This window comes from Eleutherodactylus coqui, chromosome 6 (genome assembly GCF_035609145.1).
Source record: "Eleutherodactylus coqui strain aEleCoq1 chromosome 6, aEleCoq1.hap1, whole genome shotgun sequence".
NCBI classification, from domain to species: Eukaryota; Metazoa; Chordata; class Amphibia; order Anura; family Eleutherodactylidae; genus Eleutherodactylus; species Eleutherodactylus coqui.
The window spans coordinates 166789786-166796373 of NC_089842.1; the positions used below are offsets into that span (position 1 = coordinate 166789786).

The window sequence follows — 6588 nt, forward strand, 5'->3', positions numbered from 1 at the left end:
GGAAACTTTGAGGAGTCTATCCAGATGGTGAGCGGCGATGCTGCAATCATTAGCATCACCATTCCTCTGCTATGCCTCTTGAGAAGTTCCCTGCAAAGCATAAAGGCAGACGCTTTGCGCTCGGAAACAGAGGCGGGGGAAGACAGTATGTCGCTGGATAGTCAGAGCACCCTCCTGTCTATATTTCAGCGCGTTGATGAGGAGGAGGAGCATGAGGAGGAGGAGGAGGAGGGGGAAGAGACAGCTTGGCCCACTGCTGAGGGTACCAATGCTGCTTGCCTGTCATCCTTTCAGCGTGTATGGCCAGAGGAGGAGGAGGAGGAGGATCCTGAAAGTGATCTTCCTAGTGAGGACAGCCATGTGTTGCGTACAGGTACCCTGGCACACATGGCTGACTTCATGTTGGGATGCCTTTCTCGTGACCCTCGCGTTACACGCATTCTGGCCACTACGGATTACTGGGTGTACACACTGCTCGACCCATGGTATAAGGAGAACCTTTCCACTCTCATACCTGAAGAGGAAAGGGGTTCGAGAGTGATGCTATACCACAGGACACTGGCGGACAAACTGATGGTAAAATTCCCATCCGACAGTGCTAGTGGCCGAAGGCGCAGTTCCGAGGGCCAGGTAGCAGGGGAGGCGCAGAGATCAGCCAGCATGTACAGCACAGGCAGGGGAACACTCTCTAAGGCCTTTGACAGCTTTCTGGCTCCCCAGCAAGACTGTGTCACCGCTCCCCAGTCAAGGCTGAGTCGGCGGGAGCACTGTAAAAGGATGGTGAGGGAGTACGTAGCCGATCGCACGACCATCCTCTGTGACGCCTCTGCCCCCTACAACTACTGGGTGTCGAAGCTGGACACGTGGCCTGAACTCGTGCTGTATGCCCTGGAGGTGCTTGCTTGTCCTGCGGCTAGTGTCTTGTCAGAGAGGGTGTTTAGTGCGGCTGGGGGAATCATCACAGATAAGCGTACCTGCCTGTCAACCGACAGTGCCGACAGGCTTACACTCATCAAGATGAACAAAGCCTGGATTTCCCCAGACTTCTCTTCTCCACCAGCGGACAGCAGCGATACCCAAACAATACGTAGGCTGCACCCGCGGATGGAAGCATTGTTCTCTATCACCATCAAAAACGGGGACCTTTTAGCTTCCTCAATCTGTGTATAATATTCATCCTCCTCCTCCTGCTCCTCCTCCTGAAACCTGACGTATTCACGCCGAACGAGCAATTTTTCTTAGGCCCACAAGGCTCAGTCATATAATTTTTGTAAACAATTTTTATACGTTTCAATGCTCATTAAAGCGTTGAAACTTGCACCTGAACCAATTTTTATTTTAATTGGGCTGCCTCCAGGCCTAGTTACAAATTAAGCCACATTAACCAAAGCGATTAATGGGTTTCACCTGCCCTCTTGGTTGGGCATGGGCAATTTTTCTAACGTACATTAGTACTGTTGGTACACCAATTTTTTGGGGCCCTCGCCTACAGTGTAATCCAATTAATTTTTTGCCCACCTGCATTAAAGCTGACGTTACATCAGCTGTGATGGGCACTGCAATGGGATATATTTATGTACCGCTGGTGGGTTCCAGGGAGCCACCCATGCTGTGGGTCCACAGGGAGTTGTAACTGCATGTGTCCACTTCTAAAGAACCCCAGTCTGACTGGGGCATGCAGTGTTGGCCGAAGCCCACCTGCATTAAACATGACATTACCTCAGCTGTGATGGGCAATGCAATGGGATATATTTATGTACCGCCGGTGGCTTCCAGGCACCCACCCATGCTGTCGGTCCACACGGAGTTGTAACTGCATGTGTCCACTTCTAAAGAACCCCAGTCTGACTGGGGCATGCAGTGTGGGCCGAAGCCCACCTGCATTTAACATGACATTACCTCAGCTGTGATGGGCACTGCAATGGGATACATTTATGTACAGCCGGTGGGTTCCAGGGAGCCACCCATGCTGTGGGTCCACAGGGAGTTGTAACTGCATGTGTCCACTTCTAAAGAACCCCAGTCTGACTGGGGCATGCAGTGTGGGCCGAAGCCCACCTGCATTAAACATGACATTACCTCAGCTGTGATGGGCAATGCAATGGGATATATTTATGTACCGCCGGTGGCTTCCTGGCACCCACCCATGCTGTGGGTCCACAGGGAGTTGTAACTGCATGTGTCCACTTCTAAAGAACCCCAGTCTGACTGGGGCATGCAGTGTGGGCCGAAGCCCACCTGCATTTAATCGGACGTTACCTCAGCTGTGATGGGCACTGCAATGGGATACATTTATGTACAGCCGGTGGGTTCCAGGGAGCCACCCATGCTGTGGGTGCACACAGAATTCCCATTGCGGAGTTGTACCTGCCTGTGACTATTTATATGGGGCATGCAGACACCTTGACAGAATGAATAGTGTGTGGCACATAGGTTCCCCATTGCTATGCCCACGTGTGCAGCTCCTGATGGTGGTGGCACAGGATTATATTTCTCATTGCTTCTGTACAGCATTGTGGGCTATTGCCCCGCCCCTTTTAAAGAGGGACGCTGCCTAGCCGTGCCAACCCTCTGCAGTGTGTGCCTGCGGTTCCTCCTCATGGCAGACGCACTTATAAATAGACATGAGGGTGGTGTGGCATGAGTGCAGCTGAAGGCTGCGCAGGGACACTTTGGTGTGCGCTGTGGACACTGCGTCGTGCGGGGGGGGGAGTGATTGTGCTTTGTTGGAGGTAGTGTGGTGCTTAGCTAAGGTATGCATTGCTAATGAGGGCTTTTCAGAAGTAAAAGTTGTTGGGAGGGGGGGCCCACTCTTGCCGCTATTGTGGCTTAATAGTGGGACCTGGGAACTTGAGATGCAGCCCAACATGTAGCCCCTCGCCTGCCCTATCCGTTGCTGTGTCGTTCCCATCACTTTCTTAAATTGCCCAGATTTTTACAAATGGAAACCTTAGCGAGCATCGGCGATATACAAAAATGCTCGGGTCGCCCATTGACTTCAATGGGGTTCGTTATTTGAAACGAACCCTCGAGCATCGCGAAAATTTCGTCCCAAGTAACGAGCACCCGAGCATTTTGGTGCTCGCTCATCTCTAATAATAATCTTTATTTGTATAGCACCAACCAATTCTGCAGCACTTTACAAATTGTCGGAAACATACACAGAACAGGCCATAATATACAGTAATAAACCAGTGCACATATTGAACAAAAGGAGTGGTGGTTCTGCTCACAAGAGCTTACAGACTATAAGGAGGTATACACATAGGATACTAGACAATCTCAGGGGCGTAACAATAAGGGATGCTTGGGACACTCGGGGGGCCCATAAGGCCTCTCTTCTCCATATAGGGAGCCCAGTACTATAAATAAAGCATTATAGTTGGATGGCCTGCATTGGGGCCCAGAAGCTTCAAGTTACACCTCTGCTAGACATATATGTATATATATGTATATATATATATATATATATATATACACACACATATAAATACATACTTTTAGGGAGGCTTAAAGGGGTTGTCCCGCGCCGAAACGGGTTGTTTTTTTTTCAACCCCCCCCCCCCCCCCCCGTTCGGCGCGAGACAACCCCGATGCAGGGACTGAAAAAAAGAACAGCACAGCGCTTACCTGAATCCCCGCGCTCCGGTGACTTCTATACTTACCGGTTGAAGATGGCCGCCGGGATCCTCTACCTCCGTGGACCGCAGCTCTTCTGTGCGGTCCATTGCCGATTCCAGCCTCCTGATTGGCTGGAATCGGCACGTGACGGGGCGGAGCTACACGGAGCTACACGGAGCCCCATAGAGAACAGGAGAAGACCTGGACTGCGCAAGCGCGTCTAATTTGGCCATTAGGCCATTTTAGACGGCGAAAATTAGACGGCAACCATGGAGACGACGACGCCAGCAGCGGAGCAGGTAAGTGAAAAACCTTTTATAACTTCTGTATGGCTCATAATTAATGCACAATGTACATTACAAAGTGCATTATTATGGCCATACAGAAGTGTATAGACCCACTTGCTGCCGCGGGACAACCCCTTTAACATATTCCCTAATCTAAACTCCTACTTCTACCCTGCTTCTACACTTGCCCTTGGAAACCTGACCCCTTCCCTTCTAATGCATCCCTCATACACCCCATTGCACCTCTTATCTATTTATTCACATACTCAGCTGGTGATCCACTCACACAGCACACATATACATAAAGCTATGTGAGTGGATCACCAGCTGAGTATGTGAATAAATAGATAGGAGGTGCAATGGGGTGTATGAGGGATGCATTAGAAGGGAAGGGGTCAGGTTTCCAAGGGCAAGTGTAGAAGCAGGGTAGAAGTAGGAGTTTAGATTAGGGAATATGTTAAGCCTCCCTAAATGTATGTGTTTTTAGGACATGCTTTAAGCTGTGGGCATTTGGAATTAACCTCATTGTCTGGTGTACCACATTCCAGAGGACTGGTGCTGCTTGAGAAAAATCTTGGAGATGGAAGTGGGAGATCCGGATAAGTGAGGAATTTAGGCTAAAGTAATTAGCAGAGTGGATAGCACTGGTAGGGCAATAGACAGAGATAAGGGAGGAGATATAGGGTGGTGTAGCACTGTGGAGAGCTTTATGGATGAAAGTGATGAATTTAAATGGTATTCTATATTGGACTGGCGTCCAGTGCAGTGACTGGCACAGGGTGTAGGCATCAGTGTGGCAGCTTAACAAAAAAGGAGCCTGGCACCTGCGTTCAGGATGGATTGAAGAAGGAAAAGTTTAGTGAGGGCAAATGATACACTGAGCGTATATCAGCCGGTTGTGAAAATATATGCTGCCATTTGAGCTGTCTCCCCCTTCCCTCTCTCTTGCCAGCATTCTGCCTCTCTCCTCCCCTCCGGCTGTTTGCAATGGGAGGGGGCAGGGTGGGGGTGGAGCTAAGTTGTTTGCAGCCAGCAATGGTAGGGAGGGGGTGGAGCTTAGTTCTGCCCCCTCCCATTCCAAACAACCGGAGGGGAGGAGAAAGGCAGAGAGCCAGTAAGGGGGAGGGAAGGGGGAGACAGCTCAGATGGTAGTATATATAGGCCGGCCGTGAAAATGCCTGCCGATATACGCTCAAGTGAATAAGCCCTCAATGAGCAGACAGAAAAGTAGGAAGAAAACCATGAAAGTGCAATATTCTTAAGGCCAATAGAGGGCAGCATTTTGAGGAGAAATTGGTGATCTACATTATTGAACACCACAGAGAGATCTAGGGTGATCAGCAGAGAGTGGTCACCATTCGATTTAGCCATCAGAAGATCATTTGACACTTTAGTAAGACCGATTTTTGTAGAACGTAGAGAGCAAAAACCAGACTAACTTTTTTAAAGATTGGTTAGTCTGGTTTGATGAAATTCGGCAAAAGGTTTGGTTCAGTCTGAATTAGTTTAAATAGGAGGAGGAAGAAAAAGAAGGAGAGGAAGGAGGAAGAAGAGGTGGCAGGATCGTGATTAGCACTGTTGGCCTGCAGTGCTGGGATCCTAGGTTCAAGTCTGACCAAGGTTAACATCTGCATGGAGCTTGTATTTTCCCCCTGTGTATGTGTGGGTTTCCTCCCACATTCCAAAAACATGTTGATTGATGAATTCTTATTCTGAGCCAAATAGGGACAGAACCCAACATCAAGTAAGGTAAAGTGCTGCATAATATGCATGTAGTATATATAAATAAAGGTAATTATTTCACTATTACTGGAGCTACAACAGTTAGGTTTTCTTTTGTTTTCCAGGCAAGAATAGCACTGCAGATTGTTCATGTAAAAACAATGGAAACCTGATGGAACAAGGGCAAACAATAGTGTGCGGAGCAGCTGTGGGAACCACCATTTCTGCAATTTCTTTAATACATTCTCATTGATTTACCATAGGGGTCTTACACTGTCCTACCAAAAGAAATTGGATACCTGAGCAAGAATCAAACGTAGTATTTATTTATGTATGGTAATACTTAGTGGGGCTCCTTTGGCCCCAATGACATCTTCTCCATTGCATACTATCTACTAATGTCTGATACTCTTCAGCTGGTGTTTCCCTCCACGGACGCTGTTCATATTTCATGATCCAACATTCCAGTTCATCCCAAAAATGTTCAGTGGGGTTCAGGTTGGGACTCCGTGCAGCCAGTCCAATTGTGAAACATCCATATCCTCAAGCCAATGTAAAACAGCACTGGATTTGTGACAAAGTACTTTGCCTTGTTGGAAGTATTACTGACCATTCTCAGAGTATTGCCACATTATTGATAGCACATTATTGTCCAATGTCAAGGTTCACCTCCAAATTCATGACTCTTGCCACTACAAGCAACAGCCTGAGACCATGTCATGTAAAACATCCCCAGACCATAACAAAACCTCCACTGGCACAACACACTCAGGTTAATGCCTATATATGCCGACGATATACGTCGTCTCTCTCTGCAGGGGGGGGGGGGGGGGGAGGCTGGAAGAGCCAGGAGCAGTGCTCTGAGCTCCTGCCCCTTCTCTGCCTCCTCTCCGCCCCCTCTGCACCATTTGCAATGGAGAGAGGTGGGACTGGGGCGGGGCTAATTCTTAAAACTTAG

General features: G+C 48.7%; 1 long non-coding RNA gene across 1 annotated transcript in view; it reads left to right on the top strand.

Annotated features, from left to right (window-relative positions):
• LOC136631535 (uncharacterized) overlaps nt 1-6433 on the top strand; it is a 57931-nt gene extending 51498 nt beyond the window's left edge. The window contains exon 4 of the long non-coding RNA XR_010793048.1: nt 5756-6433. This is a non-coding gene — a long non-coding RNA (uncharacterized lncRNA). The remainder of the gene's footprint in view (nt 1-5755) is intronic.
• Nucleotides 6434-6588: the final 155 nt, after the last annotated feature.